The sequence below is a fragment of the Hypanus sabinus genome, chromosome 1 (assembly GCF_030144855.1).
Source record: "Hypanus sabinus isolate sHypSab1 chromosome 1, sHypSab1.hap1, whole genome shotgun sequence".
Taxonomy (NCBI): Eukaryota; Metazoa; Chordata; class Chondrichthyes; order Myliobatiformes; family Dasyatidae; genus Hypanus; species Hypanus sabinus.
In genome coordinates this window covers 23,636,966-23,655,077 of record NC_082706.1, presented here as the reverse complement: position 1 = coordinate 23,655,077, position 18,112 = coordinate 23,636,966, and positions in this window count along the sequence as shown.

Sequence of the window (18,112 nt, the reverse complement as noted above, 5' to 3'; positions counted from 1 at the left end):
AAGGTAATGATAAAATAAACACAGTTAAAATAGAAAGACCACCAGGCCTTGTGTAAATTTAACCACTTTGCCTCTTGAATATAGTCCAGATTCCTGTGGTCTGTCCAGACCAAAAACGGATGTTTAGCCATCTCCAGCCAATGTTTCCAGAGTTACTTGACCACTAGCAGCTCTTGATTTCCAATGTCATAATCCCTCTCCACAGCAGAGAGTCAGCAGGAGAAGAAAACACAGGGACAGGTTTTCAGGTCGGGTGTGGGCCTAGCAAAAGAACAGTTCCAAACCCAATGTCCCAGGGTCAACCATTGTTTTTCATCACAAAGAAGCAGCCCACACCCACAGGGAATGTAGAGGGGCAGATGAAACCAGATGCCAAGGCACCACAGATGTACTCCTGCATGGCTACCCATTCTGGAGCTGATAGGGAGTGGAGTCTTCCTCAGGGCAGACAGGTTCCAGGCAGCAATTCAATTGTACAGTCATAGGTTCAAAGAGGCAGGAGTGTTGTGGCCCTCTTCTTACTAAAAACCTCCAGAAGGTGTGCATACTCAGGGCAGCCCAGGAGGGGGAAGTGGGCTACCAGCCTGGCATAAAGAAGACTATCCGTGGAGTTAATATGAGAATTACGAAGTACTGACCAGGGGTGTCCTAAGATCTACGGCAACTCAGGAAATTGAATGAGGTGAAACGGGACAGCATTGGAATGCTGTTCTGTAGGCAGACAGATGGGAGCAGTGAGACTACAGGTCCTCCCAGTGCCTGGAAATCACCTGTCCAGAGCCAGTGCCATGGTGGGCCAGAGGAAATTCAGAGATATCTTACCATGAATTTACCTGCTGCACCAGAATCAACAAAGGCTCCCAGGGCATTTTGTTGTTCATCCCAGCAGATGGATGTAATAGCAGGCTAGAATCACTGTACACAGGATGGTAAACTCAAGACTGAGAAAAAGCAAACAAAGGAGAGGAAACTCGAATAGACAAACAAAACAAGGCACAGGCGGACTGATAGCTAAAATAAGACACAGGTGAAAATAATCAACTAATAATCATAGTCATAGTGTCATAGCCTGGAGGACTCTGGCTCCCCCACTTGATCAGACCTGGGCATGACAAGATAGGTTTGAGATGAGGAGAAATAAGCTTCACTTGAATGACTGTGAGTCTGCCTGTACTGCAGGGCCTAGGGATACACAGTTATTGAGCATGTTCATGTAGGAGGTTAGAACAGCTAAAGATTGAGTGGGCCTAGTGCAGGGGTCGGCAATGTTTACCACTGAAAGAGCCAATATGGACCCATTTCCCACAGAAAAGAAAACACTGGGAGCCACAAAATGAAATAACACTGCATACAACGGGTTTTTTTTGCCTTTATGCTATGTATAAACAAACTATAATGTGTTGCATTTATGAAATTGATGAACTCCTGCAGAGAAAACGAAATTACATTTCTGCATGCAACAAAAACATTTTGAACTCCGAAAAAAAGACGTTTGGTTGAAGGTTACTCCGTAGGTAGCCTACCTTGGATCGAAGAATTAAAAGAATGCGCGCACTGGCGGGTGTCAGGCATTGGCAGTGGTGATGTATATTAATAGTGATAAAAAACACGTTGTAGCGGTGTGCTACACGCAGCGCTAAAATAAAGACTGCAGTCAAAGGTAACTTTATTCGAACTAAACAGCCTTGCTTTAAAGCCTCCCTCAACCCGTCCCCGTGGGCGCGGATGCTCCAAAAGACACGTACTCACAAATCCCCGTAGGCTATCTCCCTTAGTCGGAACGGTGGCTAATTGTGAGCCGGTTCGGATGTGCCAGGAAACGGTGTCTCCGCAAAGTTTTCATATTGTACCAGATCACCATAATCTTCAAATTTCGAATTACATTTCAAAAGCTAACAAACCACGGGGAGCCGCATCACAGAGATCAAAGAGCCGCATGTGGCTCTGGAGCCGCAGGTTGCCGACCTCTGGCCTAGTGAGTTTGATTTCATCCATAATCCAACTAAGTAGTAGATTCAAAGTGCCTTGATTTCTTCTTTCCCATACCAAAGTTTAGACTCCCTAGAGAACTGTTGTTAGCAACACAAACCTAGACAAAGAAAAAATTGTCTCTTCTAATTTAACTGTTCTGATTTCAGCCTATCAGAGATACTGCCTTTGTTCTACCCATGCCCCACCTCCCAGCTTCTTTGTTGCTGAAAGCTACATTGTTCCAATGGAGAGGAATAAACAACCAACATTTCAGGCTGAGACCTTGCTGCAGTCCTGACGACATGTCTCAGCCTGAAACGTCAGCTCGTTATTCCCCTCCATAGATACTGCCTGACCTGCTGAGTTCCTCCAGCATTTTTTGTGTCTTACTCTGCATTTCCAGCATCCGCAGAATTTCTCATGTTTATTACTAACTTGCCATTACTAACTCTTTTCCCATTCAATGAGGAGACTTCAACCTGAAATGTTAAAACTTGGCCTCTCTTTTCACAGATACTGCCTAACTTTCCGAGACTTTCCAGCATCTTCCACTTTCATCTCAAATTTCCAGTATTATGGCAAGTGGAGACAACCAATCCCAGTCTGACTTTCACTGATTAACATTGTTCCTAACAACGTCTCAAATATTCTTGGGCAAACCATTGAAATTGTTATACTTTGGAATGCATTGTTATGTTTTTTGTAGCTCTATGGTTTTATTGAATAAGGTTTATTTTGTGTTCCGGTTTTGTCTTTATTTCCTGTCTTTGGATCTCATCAGTACTTATAGATCAGCAAACACAACAAATTGGTGATGAGTTAGTGTAATGTACATGATAATTTCAGTAGAAGACATGCGCAATTCTACAACAGAATCTGACGCGGCCCAGCTGAAGTTAATTGAAACCATGATGAATAAGCTGTCAGTGAGTCCAACAACGTTGGTGTCAAACACTGAACAGAAAACTCATGTCAGTCATTTGTTTCTTCCCTTTTCAACTTTGTCCAAGTGTCATTGTTCAATGACACTTTGAGAGTTACATTTGACTACTGGTTCAAAAGTTACGAAGACACCTTCCAGATTGAGTTGGCCAGTAAAGACAACTCAGGGGAGACATGCACTTTGCTCCAAACATTGGGTACTGCTGGATATGAGTGCAATTTCAACTTCTTCCTGCCCCAGAACCTGCGTCACCTACCATTTACAACAGCTAACAAGCTCTTTTGGAGAACAGTTATTTCTCTTCGGTGTTCGCTACAATTCCCTGAAACTAGTTAAAAACAATGGCAAGGACTTCATCACATACGCTGGTTTTGTCAATTGTGAATGTAACAAGTTCAAGCCGGGTAACATGATTGACTCAACAGTTCAAATGTCTGATTAATTTTTTTTGTGGGCTTCAGGCACCTGGTGATGCAAACATTAGCAAATGGCTCCTGGCCAGACCCTGATATGACTCTACAAGCTGTCACTCTCGAATGTCAACAGTTGATCAACCTGAAACACAATTCCAACCCGGCTGAACAGAGCCTCATCAATATAGTTCTCAATTCCACCATCACTCAGCAGGTCTCCAAGTGGCCAGCCACAGCTTGTTGAGATTGTGGTGCATGACATGACATATGAAACTGGCAATGCAGGAAACATATTAGCAGCAAACGGCAATGCTGTGGTCACAAAGAAGGCTTTTGCCTTCATGCTCTTCTAGGCCAGAGGAACACAAGGTAAAGAAGTTTCAAAAGCCATCAAAATCCATAAGGAGTTTAATGATCATGCTCAAAGTTGACTTTACCACCAGGAAATAGTATGTCAACATATTTATCAACAATCAGTTTGAAAATCTACCACTCGATATGGTCAGACATCACCATTCTCTCCAAATACGCATGGATTCTCACCAGTGTAAACAACTCATCACTCTGCCTGCAGTGCCCCAGCTGATTAGCAAAGCATACTGCATGGTGAAGCTGAATGATAACCAGGTCAAAGGTGTGTGCTATCTAACAGACCAGCCTGATCTGAATGTCCTTGGCGTTGACTGGATGGACGAGTCAATGATCTCTGGCACATCCCTCTGAATGAGACCTGTACGAAGGCATTGACTGTTCAAGTCATGTCAGTCGACGCTATACCACCTTCAAAACGTGAGGTCATACAACAACAGCTGCAACAATTCTATGCAGCAGTGTTTCAAGATGGTTTAGATCACAGCTGATAATTGCAAGCAGAACTCCATCTCCATCCAGACACAAAGCCAGTCTTCTATCGCAAAAGACTGTACTGTACACAGCTTTACCAATCGCAGGGCAAAGACTAGGTCACCTGTGACATTGGTGTAACCAAACCTGTCATTTACTCATAGTTAATAAAATTGTTATTTTTTTAATATTTATGGTGTTTAATGTTTTGTATCTCCTAAGAATGGCGGTGCAGGCTCGAAGGGCTGAATGGCCTACTCCTGCACCTATTTTCTATGTTTCTATGTTTCTAAGAGTGGCATAATTGCAGTGGAAAGAAAAGGAGGGCATTGAGAAGTGTCTCGCTGCAGTACTCCAGCTGCAGTCAGCAAAGTAGAAGTTTAGTAAACCAGCTAGTCTCTTTCAACATGGAAGCTTTGTACTGGGATAGAGAACTGCCACAGACACTACCCTGAATCTATTCAACTAACAGCCCATTGCTGCTTTTCTGGGAAACTGGATGTAGGGAACTTTTTCAGAGTTTTGCCCTTGAGATTTTGACTCTTGTAGCTCCTTTGGTAATGAAGGAGAAGGGTCAAGCATTTCTTCAGCTGCAGTTTCATTGAGTTTCTCTGGTTGACTCAGTGAGTGTTTTATTGACTTTGCTTCCAGACGCTATGAGTGTTTGCTGTGTTTTGCAGGGCTAACTGCAGAAAGAGGAGTTCGGAAGGCACACCTGCGTTTAATTTACTATCAGTGGCCACTTTATTAGGTACAATCAGCCAATCGTGCAGCAGCAACTCAAGCATAAAAGCATGCAGACATGGTCAAGAGGTTCTGTTGTTGTTCAGGGCAAATATCAGAATGGAGAAGAAATATGATCCAAATGACTTTGTAGTGATTGTGGGTGTCTGACAGGGTGACTTAAGTATCTCAGAAAACAGCTGATCTGATATCTCAAGCAGGGTTTCCCACCTTGGGATCCATGGATCCCTCACTTAATGGTATTGGTCCATGGCATAAAAAAGGTTGGTAACCCCCACTTTAAAGTTTGCACAGAATGGTGTGCAAAACAAACAAGGAAGTTCCAGTGAATGGCAGCTCTGTGAGTGAAAACGCCTTGTTAATGTGCCGGTCAGAGGGGAATGTCCGGTCTGGTTCAAGCTGACGGGAAGGTGACAGTAACTCAAATAATTATCTGTTACAACAGCGGTATGCAGAAAAGCATCACTGACTAAAAATACATCAAACCTTGAAGAGGACGGGCTACTGCATGAGAAGACCATGAATACACATACAGTGGCCACTTAATTACAGACAGAAGGTACCTGATAAAGTGGTTATTGAGTGTAAGTTAGAACAAGTTGGGGATAAAGGAAAGCTGCACTGGAAATCCTGAGGAAGGTTCTTTGAGCAATAACATTGGTTCTTGTTTCTTTTTCCACAGATACTACCTGACCTGCTGAGAATTTCCAGCGTTTTTTGTTTTCACTTCATTCCAGCTCCCCCTGATTCTGCGACTCATTGCCGTGCTCACTAGACATAATCCGATTGATTATGGTTTTGAAATTGACGAGAGATTCCTCTGCTTCAGATGTTCTCTCCGGGGAGGGATATTCAGCTTTTCATGGTCTTGTGCCTGAAGAATTGTTTCCAAGTGCAGCCTAATTTTTGTTGAATAAAAAAGATGGCAAACAAACTATAAATAATACTTGACTGAGTCTAAGCTCCCCTTGGAGGTGAGTCTGAAATTGGAAATGAACACTGTACAGAAAAGTCCAAAATAAAATGTTGTTGAAACTGAAGCTGGGTTGGAGAATTTTTAGTATAAGACCATAAGGCGTAGGTGCAGAATTGGGCCATTTGGCCTATCAAGTCTGCTCCGCTATTCATTCATGGCTAATCCTTTTTTCCCTCCTTCTCAACCCCAGTTCCCAGCCTTCTCCCCGTAACCTTTGATGCCATGTCCAATCAAGAACCTATCAATCTCTGCCTTAAATACACCCAACGATTCGGCCTCCACAGCTGCATGTGGCAACAAATTCCACAAATTCACCACCTTCTGGCTAAAGAAATTTCTTCTCATTGTAGTGGGTACAAAGTAGTTATGTTCCAACTACCTTCTTATTCTGGCTTCTTCCCCCTTCCTCTCCTATCCTGATGAGGGGTCTCAGCCCAAAATATAGACAAGTTACCCATTGATGCTGCCTGCCCTGCTGAGTTTTCAGAATTTTGTGTGTTCCTCAAGATTTCCAGCATCTGCAGAATCTGTGTTTCAGTAAGTGTTGTAGATTAGTCCAAAGTGTTATGATTCTAAAGCCTGATTTGTACTTCTGCGTCGCATCTATGCTGTAGGTACCGCGTACCCTACGTCATACCCTATGTGACGTGCACCTCCCCAAAAAAGTAACTTTCACGTCACGGAGACGCGGACCGCAACAACTGTGATTGGTCCGCTTGGTAGCATCGCATTTCCTCCCATGCATTTCCGGTTGCTTCTTCTCCGCCATGTCTGTACATAGATGTGAAATAGATGATCCAAATCATCAAGTCTACCTGCCGACATGCGAAAATGTTTGAAATGCATTTCCTCATCCATGTCTCTCATGAAGAAACGCCACGCAGTGGCATAGAAACCCCACCGCCAACTAGCATTTTGACGCACATCAACACATGCGTAGAGCCTATGCACAAGTTTAAATCGGCCTTAAGTCAAATTTTCACAGCGCGGATTCTGAAAGAATTTGTTCCTAAGTCTAAATGTCTGATCTTTCAAGCTCCTGTACCTTCTCCCAGAAGGTAGAAGAAAGAGAAGGTGAAGAAAGGCTGAAGGTGGAGGGACAGGCATCTTTGATGCAGCTATTTTGCTCCTTGTTTATGAAAGCTCCAGTGTCGTGCTGTTTTTTTTGCTAAAGTCTTCCATCCTCACATGCTGGGACAGACCATGGGAAATCGTAGAGAGTAAATCTCTGGAAATTTCTTCGATTCACCCATAGTGGACTCAGGGTTATTTGCCAATATCTTTGTTTTCTACATAATGTGATCTTTGCTCCAGCACAGAACTGGTTTCAATCCCTTTAGAGAAGAGCTCTGGGCACCAGTGTAGCAAAATTCAGCAAAAATAAAATCGTACAAATGGGTACGGACAGAGGAAAGACTTTTCTAATGCTGGATGAGTGATAGCAGCGATACTGGACTTAGAATTTGGCAAATAGGAACAGTTCAATCCGCTCACCTGTTACTAGCATGCAAATGTGAGATGTTTTGACACATATTTCACAATCTTGGAATTCTCTGAGTCAGTTCTTGTCAGAATGGATCATTTGGAAGTGTTGCAAGGTGTGCTGCGCTGAGTTCCCGGCAGTCGACTGCCTGATGTACCGGAAAGGGCAAAGGCACTGAAGCAATCTCCTTTTCATCACACAGTGTGAATTCCATTACATACACCGCAAGTTATTGAGCTGCTTTCTTGGGTCATTATGGCATCTTTTTGGAGTTGGACTTGTCTATAACAATAAATTTTTCCATCCGTAGAAACGAAAGCTCTGCTTGATGCACCATGAAGATTAATTGGTGGTCTTCTGACCTTTTTATTGCCCGCTGGGTTATGCTGGGCTGCACAGAAGTCTTCAGTTGCCTTTACTGATGGGGTGGTTTTGACGACTGGAAAACTATTGTATCTATGCTCTTATTAACTGCTATTCCAGTGCCTGCTAATTCTATACTCTTATCACCTGCTAATTCTAATTCGATCAACTTGCCTCTCTTAGTACGATACTGCACAGAAACATGGCCCACTTAGTCCAAACCAAACTAATATTCTTTTGAATCCCATTGACCAGCACTCGGACCATAGACCTCCATATCCCTCCCATCCATGTACCTATCCAAATTTCTCTTAAGTATTGAATTCAAGCCCACATCCATCACTTTCACTGGCAGCTGGTTCGACACTCTCACCATCCTCCGAGTGAAGAAGTTCCCCCTTATGTTCCCCTTAAACATTTCGCCCTTCAGCTTGCACCCTTAACCCATGACTTTTAGTCCTAGTTTCAACCAACCTCAGTGGAAATGGTTTGCTTGCATTTACCCTATCTATATCCCTCAAATTTAATATACCTCTGTCAAATCTCTCTTCATTCTCCTATGTTCTAAAGCAGTGGCTCCCAGCCATTTTATGCCTGGATCCTACAGTTCCTATGGGGTCCATGGACCTCAGGTGGGGAACCACTGATCTCGGGAATAAACTCCTGATCTATTCAATCTTAACATAGAACATCGAACATAGAAATCTACAACATATTACAGGCCCTTTGGCCCACAATATTGTGCTGACCATGTAACCTCCTCTAGAAACTGCCTAGAATTTCCCTAGTGTGTAGCCCTCTATTTTTCTAAGCTCCACACACCTATCTCAGAGTCTCTTAAAAGATCCTATTGTTTTGGCCTCCACCACCATGTGAAAAACTTACCTCTGACATCCCCCTTGTACCTACTTCCAAGCACCTTAAAATTATGCCCTCTTGTGTCAGCCCTGTGAAAAAGCCTCTGACTATCCACATGTTCAATGCCTCTCATCATCTTATACACCTCTATCAGGTCACCTCTCATTCTCCGTCACTCCAAGGAGAAAAAGCTAAGTTCACTCAACCTATTCTCATAAGGCATGCTCCCCAATCCAGGCAACATCCTTGTAAATCTCCTCTGCACTGTCTGTATAGTATCCACATGCTTTCTGTAGTGAGGTGACCAGAACTGAACATAGTACTCCAAGTGGGGTCTGACAGCGGTCTTATAAAGCTGTAACATTACCCTCCAGCTCAGGTCCATATGTCCCAGCAACATCTTTGCAAGCATTCAGTAGGTTAAGTTTTGTTGGATAAACAAAAGGAAGAAGTTGTTAGTAATATCTGTTACAGTTTCAAGAAATTCTCCAAAAATTTTGATTCAGTGATATTTATTTGGCGGGCTGAAAATCATCGAACAAAGCCCCAGGTGGGATTCTATCAAACTGCTGTCAATAGTTTCCTGAAAGTGAATAACATGGGATATCAGCTGGATTTACTGGTCACAAAACAATCCTCATAGGGAGATGAGATTTGGTAAGCTTTGTATCCAGTGAAGGGGAAACAATCGGAACAGAATGGGGGCAGTGGAATCTGAAATGTCCCACAACTTCTTTTTGTCCCCACAGTTGTATTGTTTTGAATTATAAGCATGCTACCATTTCCCTTTAGGCATTTGGCTCGCTTCGTGCAAAACCGCCCAAGCAGTCTAAAGGATGGGTGTGTGAGGGGAGGTTCACCTCATTTGCAGTTGTCTAGCCTTTTGAGGGTGCTCCGTTGTGCTAACAAATGAAGTTGGTTGGAGGTGCCTATAAACTACTGCAAAAGAGACATTCATCTTAGAGTAGGGGTTCCCTACCTCGGGTCCACGGACCCCTTGGTTGATGGTAGAGGTCTGTGGCATTAAAAAGCACGGGGACCCCTGTCTTAGAGCAAATGTTATGAAAATGCAGAATGCTGGGAGCAGTCTGCAAATCAGGGAGGATCTATGAAAAGAGAAACAGTTTGATGCTTTGTGTCCTGGAGAACATTTCAGAGCCCAGGCCCGAGGCATTAATTGTTTTTCTCTCTCTGCAGACCCGCTGAGGGTTCCCAGTGCTTCCTCCAGTTATTTCAGATTTTCAGCATCTGCAGTTTTTCTGTCTTTCATGCACAACGTGCAGTAGCCAATTAACCAGCCAATGCATGTGGGATGGAAAAGGAGCCCTTGGAGGAAACACATGTGGCCACACGGAGAGTGTGCAATCTGCACATGGACAATATCTGAGGTCAACACCAGACATGGGCCATTGGGACTCCGAGATGTTAGCACTGCTACATCATCCTATTAGGCAGTAATAGCTCCTTAAGACTTATGCCAATTATTCACTACAGGTTGAGCACCTCTTATCTGAAAATCCAAACTTCAAAAACGTCCAAAATCTAATTTTTTTTTTGAGTTCTGACCGAAACATCACAAATGGAAAATTCCACAAGGCACTGGGGAGTTTCCCAAGTCTCCGTGCACCGCAGACAGTTCTGGGAATTGACCTCACAAACCATGAGTCGGGACCCGTTGGCGCCAGTTTGTTTTCAGCGGTCATCATAGCCAGACCTTTGTGCGTTACTCTCCGTGATTACCTGCACACATTATGTTTTCATTATATTAATGGTATGTGCTAATTTTTACTGCTAAGTACATGTATGTGTGTGATGAACAAGTGTAAAACAGAGACTGTTTACCAGTAATAAATAATTCAGATTCAGGAATGATGGCAATGCCAAACAGCCACTGATGGTCCACCCAGCTGGCTGAGGTAGTGATAGCTTACCTTTCTTATGGCACAATGTTCACATTATAGTTTCATGCACAAAATTATTAAATATGTTATATAAAACTACATGCCTTCAGGGTGTATGTACATGCAATGTGAATGCATTTTGTGTTTAGACTTGGGTCCCATCACCAAGCTATCTCATTGTATTGGTGAAGATATTCCAAAATCTGAAACCGCAAGCATTTTGGATAAGGGGTGCTCCATTTGTTGCAGGTGTTAGACACGTTAACATGGAAGTGAGTGGTGAACCCCTGCTCTGCCCTGGAGAGTTATGAATCCTGGATCACGAGACGTATTCAAGGAGGAGGTGGACAAAGTTTTGAAGGATCAGGGAGTTGGGGGCTATGGGGATCTAGCACAGAAGGAAGGATGAGGCCAGGGGCAGAGTGGGTGAGTGGGCTCCACCACCTCTTATTTACTTGAGTTCTTGAATAATTTCCTGCTATTAAGCAAGAAAGTGACTTCAGACAGACCCTGACACCATCATGGTCAGAACTGACCTTCTATTACTTGAGCAGCAGGTAAGATGCTGGAGGAACTCTGTGGGTAAGGCAGCATCTATAGAGGGAGATGCTTAGCTGACATTTCGGGTCAAGTCTCTTCCTCATTCAGTCCAGATCAGGGGTCTAGAACCAAAACATTGACTATCCACTGCCCTCCATAGATACGACCTGACCTGTTAAGTTCCTCCATCATCTTCTGTACTGCTCTAGATTCCAGCCTCTGCAGTCATTACTTGACCTTTTCATTTCTAATTGCTGCCATGGTATCAACTGACTCAGCTTTTTCACTACCCTAACCCCGTCTAACCTCACCCCTTTGGAATGCATAGAACTGCATTCACTCTGAACAGGCTCTTGTGCCTTCAATGCAGTCAGGGCTTGAGTGACACTTCCCTAACTGGCAAGTTTTCAATTATTCATGGGCCAAGGAATTGTGACCCATGAGCTTTTGCTCCTGATATGGGATTCCTTTTGCACTGCGCAGGACATTCCCGGAGATTCAGGAATGGGATGGCTTTCTTCCAGTGTTGTGTGTGACAAGACAATCCCATCAGGATGAATCATTGCTTGGTATGGCAAAAACTCTGCCCAAGGCCACAAGCAATTGCACAGAATTATGAACATAGTCAGATCTCTTATTGAAACCAGCTTCCCCTCCATTGACTCCATTGCGTCGGGGAAGGATCCCTCCCACCTCACTCATTCTCTCTTCTCCCCTTCCATCAGGCAGAGAACAAATACCACCAGGCTCAAGGACAGCTTCTATCCCACTGCTATAAGACTCAAACACAGAACGTTTAACAATGAAGATGAACTTTATTTACCTCAGCTTGGCCCTTGCTTTTTATTTGTTTACCTCCATTTTGTGACTATATTCTGCATTCTGTTTTACTTTTGTATAGCTCTACCTCAATGCATTGATCCATGTGGGAGGCATGCAAACAAAACATTGCACCGTATCTCAGTACGTGATAATAACGAGCCAATTACCAGTTCCCTCAGCGGTTACCACAAACCCAAAGAGGAGGCCGGTGAAAGTAGCTCAAAAGGAAAGTGTGAGGGATAGGACAGCAGATCAACAGAACATAAAGCATTACAGCATAGAACAGGACCTTCAGCCCATGAAGTTGTGCCGATCTTTAAACTACTCTAACGTCAATCTAACTCTAGCTCCTCCACAAGCCTTCATTTTTCTTTCATTCATGGTCCTATCTAATAATCTCTTAAATCTTCTGAATAAGACCATAAGATCATAAGGTATAGGCGCAGAATAAGGCCATCTGGCCATCAAGCCTGCTCTGCCATTTCATCATGGCTGATCCAATTTGTCCTCTCAGCCAGAATCTCCTGCCTACTCCTTGTATCCCTTCATATCCTGGCCAGTCAACAATCTAACAGCCTCGGCCTTAAATATACATAAAGGCTTGGCCTCCACAGCTGCCTGTTGCAAAGAATTCCACAGATTCACCACTCTCTGGCTAAAGAACTTTCTCCTCATTGTCGTTCTGAAAGGACTCTTTTCTGAGGCTGTATCCTCTGGTCTTAGCCTCTCCGGCCATAAGAAATAACTTCTCCACATCCACTCTATCAAGGGCTTTCACCATTCAGTGATGTCACCCCTCATTCTTCTAAATTCTAGTGAATACAGGCCCAGAGCCATCAAACACTCTTCAGAAGACAAGCCTTTCAATTCTGGAATAATTTTTGTGAACCTCCTTTGAACCCTGTCCAGTTTCAGCACATCTTTTCTAAGATAGGGGGCCCAAATCTGCTCGCAATACTCCAAGTGAGGCCTCACCAGTGTTTTATAAAGATTCAACATTACATCCTTGATTTTATATTCTTGTCATCTTCAATTGAATGCTGACAGTGCGTTTGCCTTCCTCACCACAGACTCAACCTGCAAATTAACCGTTAGGGAATCCTGCACAAGGACTCCCCAGTCCCTTTGAGTCTGTTCCTTGTATTTTCTCTCCACTTAGAAAATAGCCAACCCTTTCATTTCTTCTACCATACACTTCTCGACTCCAAAAGTATCCCTTCTGCCATTTCTTTGCCCATCCTCCTAATCAGTCTAAGTTCTACTGTAGCCCCTCTACTTCTTCAAAATTACCTGCCCCTCCAGTTATCTTAACATCATCTGCAAATTTTCCATCATCCAAAGCATTCAGACGTAACATAGAAAGAATCAGTCCCAACAACAGACACCTGTTGAACACCACTACTCTCTGGCAGCCAGTCAGAAAAAGATCTGTTTATTCCCACTCTTTACCTCCTGTCTATCAGCCACTGCTTTATCCATGCTGGAATCCATTCTGTAATACCACAGGCTCGTAGCTTGTTAAGCAGCTTGTCAAAGATCTTCTGGAAATCCAAGTACACAACATCAACCGATTCTCCTTTGTCTATCCTGCTTGTTACTTCTTCCAAGAATTACAACAGATTTGTTAGGCAAGATTTTCCCTTGAGGAAACCATGCTGACTGTGGCCCATTTTATCATGTACCTCCAAGTACTTTAAGATCATAGATAATTCCAACATCATTCCAACCACTGAGGTCAGTCTAACTGGCCTATAGTTTCCTTTCTTCTGCCTCTCTCCCTTCTTGAAGAGTGGAGTGATTTGCAATTTTCCAGTCTTCTGGAACCATGGTAGAATCTAGTGATTCTTGAAAGATCATTACTAATGCCTCCACAATCTCTTCAGCCACCTCTTTCAGAACTCCTTGGGGTACACCATCAGGTCCAGGTGACTTATCTACCTTCAGACCTTTCAGTTTCCAAGAACCTTCTCTCTAGTTATGTTAACTTCACACACTTCATGACCCCTGACAGCTGGAACTTCTACCATACCGCTAGTGTCTTCCACAGTGAAGACTGATGCAAACTACTTATTCAGTTCATCTGCTATTTTGTTGTCCCCCATTACCACCTCTTCAGAATCGTTTTCCAGCTCTCTGATATCCACTCTCACTTTTCTTTTACACTTTAGATATCTTTTCATATCCTCTTTAATATTATTAGCTTGCTTACTTCTGAACTCCATCTTTACCTTCTTGATGACTTTTTTAGTCGCCTTCTGCTGGTATTTGTATCTGCCTTCTCTACCACCCCTGCTAGCGCTTTCCACACACCTACCACTCTCTGTGTAAAACACATATCTCTGAAATTCCTCCTCAATGATCTTAAAAATTTGCCATGTTATATTAGCCATTTCGGCACTGGGAAAAAAAGTCTCTGGCTATCCACACTATCTACGCCTCTTATCGCCCCGTGCACATCCATCAAGTCATCCTCGTTCTCTTCAAAGCAAAAAGCCCTAGCTTGCTCAACCTGTCCTCATAAGATGTGTTCTCTCATCCTGACAGCCTGCTGGTAAACCTCTTCATCACCCTCTTCCAAGCTTCCATATCCTTCCTGTAATGAGGCGACCAGAAATGTACAGCAGTGTAGATGGAAAAATTACCTTGGTATTCAAGGATAGTGTAACAATTGGTACTTCACATTTCCAGGGACCTGGGGTCAGTGCTAAGTTTGGGTACCATCTGTGTGGAGTTTGTTTGCTACCCCCTCCCACTTCACCCTCTGAGTTTTCTCTGGATGTTCTGGTTTCCTCTGACTGCTGCAAGTTGCCTGTCAGTGATGAAAAAGAATAGAATGGGAGATGATGAGCATGTGAGAGAGAATAGGGTGGGGTGCTGCAGCTAAAATCCATGGAGAGGAGTGGGATGGGTTACTGTTACAAGAGAGAAGGTGCTCAATAAGCTGAAAGACCTAAAGGTACTTAAGTCACTCAGATCAGATGAACTACATCCTAGGATTCTGAAAAAGGTAGCATTAGAGATTATGGTGGCATTAGAAATGATCATCGGACTCTGGCATGGTACCAGAGGACTGGAAAGTTTGAAATGTTACTCCACTCTTTAAGAAAGGAGGAAGGCAGCAGAAAGGAAATTATAGACCAGTTAGCGTGACCTCAGCGGTTGGGAAGATGTTGGAGTCAATTGTTAAGGATGAGGTGATAGAGTAGTTGGTGACACAGGACAAGATAGTAGAAAGTCAGCATGGTTTCCTTCAGGGAAAATCCTGCCTGACGAACCTAATGGAATCCTTTGAGGAGATTACAAGTAGAATAGATAAAGGGGATGTAGTGGATGTTATATACAGTATTTGGACTTTAAGAAGGCCTTTGACAAGGTGCCATGCATAAGGCTGCTTACCAAGTTAAGAGCCCATGATATTACAGGAAATTTACTAATATGGTTAGAGCATTGGCTGATTGGTAGGAAGCAGCAAGTGGGAATAAAAGGATCCTTTTTGATCGGCTGCCAGTGACTAGTGGTGCTCCGCAGGGGTCGGTGTTGGGACCACTTCTTTTTATGCTGTGTATAAATGACTTACATGATAGAATAAATGGCTTTGTTGCCAAGTTTACAGATGATACAAAGATTGGTGGAGGGGCAGGTAGTATTGAGGAAACAGATAGGATGCAGAAGGACTTAGACAGATTAGGAGAATGGGCACGAAAGTGACAAATGAAATACAATGTTGGAAATGTATGATCATGAACTTTGGTAGTAGAAATAAATGTGCGGACTTTTTCTAAACAGGGAGAAAATCGAAGGATCTGAGATGCAGCGGGACTTGGGAGTCCTTGTGCGGAACACCCTAAAGGTTAACTTGCAGGCTAAATCGGTGGTGAAGAAAGCAAATGCCATGTTAGCATTCATTTCAAAAAATCTAGAATACAAGAGCAAGGATGTGATGCTGAGGCTTTATAAGGAACTGGTGAGGCCTCACCTTGAGTGTTGTGAACCGTTTTGGGCCCCTCATCTTAGAAAAGTTGTGCTGGCTTGGAAAGGGTCCAGAGGAGGTTCACAAGGGTGATTCCAGGAAGGAAAGGGTTATCATACAAGGAACGTTTGGTGGCTCTGGGTTTGTACTCATTGGAATTCAGAAGGATGAGGGGGGATCTCATTGAAACCTTTTGAATTTTGAAAGCTTAGACAGAGTGGATGTGAAAGAATGTTTCCCATGGTGGGAGAGTCTAGGACAAGAGGGCACAGTCTCAGGATTGAGGGTCACCCTTTCAAAACAGAGATGTGGAGGAATTTCTTGAGCCGAAGAGTGATGAATTTGTGAGATTCGTTGCTGCATGCAGCTGTGGAGGCCAGATCGTTGGGTGTATTTAAGGCAGAGATATAGGTTCTTGGTTGGACACGGCATCAAAAGTTTTGGGGAGAAGGCTGGGAACTGAGGAGTGAAAACAGGATTGAATGGCAGACCAGACTCGATGGGCCAGATGGCCTAATTCTGTTCCTATGTTTTATGGTCTTATGGGTGCCAATGTCCTGGGAGTGAAATGGGTGTGATGGACAGACTGCCAAACTTTTGCATTATATGGAATTAAATGTTTTACCCAGATTGAATGTTTGACACCTGTGCCTCAGGTACAGCAGTAATGTTAACTGTGCATACAAGGAAGAGCAAGGAGGTGGCAACTAGAACAAAGTCTCATTCAATACCAGTGATCTTAGACCATAAGACATAGGAGTAGAATTAGGCCATTCAGCCCATCGATGCTCCACCATTCCATCATGGCTGAGCCCGGATCGCACTCAACCCCATGCATCTGGCTTCTCGCCATATCCTTTGATGCCCTGACTGATCAGGAAGCTGTCAGCTTTCACGTTAAATATACCAGAGGGCTAAGCCTACACTACAGTCTGTGACAGAACATTCCACAGATTCACTACTCTCTGGCTAAAAAGTCCCTCTGTACTTCTGTTCTAAAAAGTCGCACCTCAATTTTGAGGCAGTGCTCTCTGGTTTTGGACACCCCCAATATAGGAATCATCCTCTCCACATCCACCTTTTCTAGTCCTTTCAACATTCAGTAGGTTTCATTGAGATCCTCCCACATTCTTCTAAGTTCCAGTGAGTACAGGCCCAAAGCTGCCAAATGTTCATCATACGTTAACCTATTCATTCCCGGAATCATCCCCGTGAACATCCTCTGGACTCTCTCCAATGACAACACATCCTTTCTGAGGTATGTGGCCCAAAACTTTTAAAAATACTCCAAGCACAGTCTGACTAGTGTCTTCTAAAGCCTCCTCATTATCTCCTCGCTTTTATATTCTATTTCCCTTGAACAAATGACAACATTGCATTTCCATTCTTTACCTCAGACTCAACCTGTGAATGAAGTTTCTGGGAGTTTTGCACATGGACTCCTGAGTCCCTTTCCACCTCTGATATTTGAATTTTCTCCCCATTTAGAAAATAGTCTGCATCATTATTCCTTTTACGAAATTGCATTATTATACACTTCCCAACACTGTATTCTGTCTGCCACTTTTTTGCCCATTCTTTCAATTTGTCTAAGTTCCACTGCAATCGCATTGCTTCCTCAGCACTACCTACCCCTCCACCTATTTTTGTATAATCTGCAAACTTTGCCACAAAGCCATTAATTCCATTATCTAAGTCATTGACAAACAATGGGAAAAGTAGTGGTCCCAGTACTGACCCCTGAGAAACACCACTAGTCACTGGCAGCCAACCAGAAAAGGCCCCCTTTATTCCCATTCACTACCACCTGCTTGTCAGCTGTTCCTCTATCCATACCAGTATCTTTCCTGTAAAGATTTTATCTTGTTAAGTAGCCTCATGTGTGGCACCTTATCAAATGCCTTCTGAAAATCCAAGTAAGTGGCATCCACTGACTCTCCTTTGTCCACCTTTCTTGTTAGTTCATCGAAAAACTCTAACAGATTTGTCAGGCAAGACTTCTTTTTACAGAAACCATGCTGCCTTTGACTCATCCTATCATTAGTCTCCAAGTACCCCAAAACCTTATCCTTAATAATTGACTCCAACACTTTCCCAACAACTGAGATGGGCAAACTGGCCTATGATTTCCTTTCTTTTGTTTTTCTCCTTAAAGAGTGGAGGACATTTGAATTTTCCAGTCCACTGGGACTATGCCAGAATCAAGTGATTCTTGAAAGATCATGACCAATGTATCTGTTATTTCTACCACAACCTTTCTTAGGAATCTGGGATGTAGTCCATCT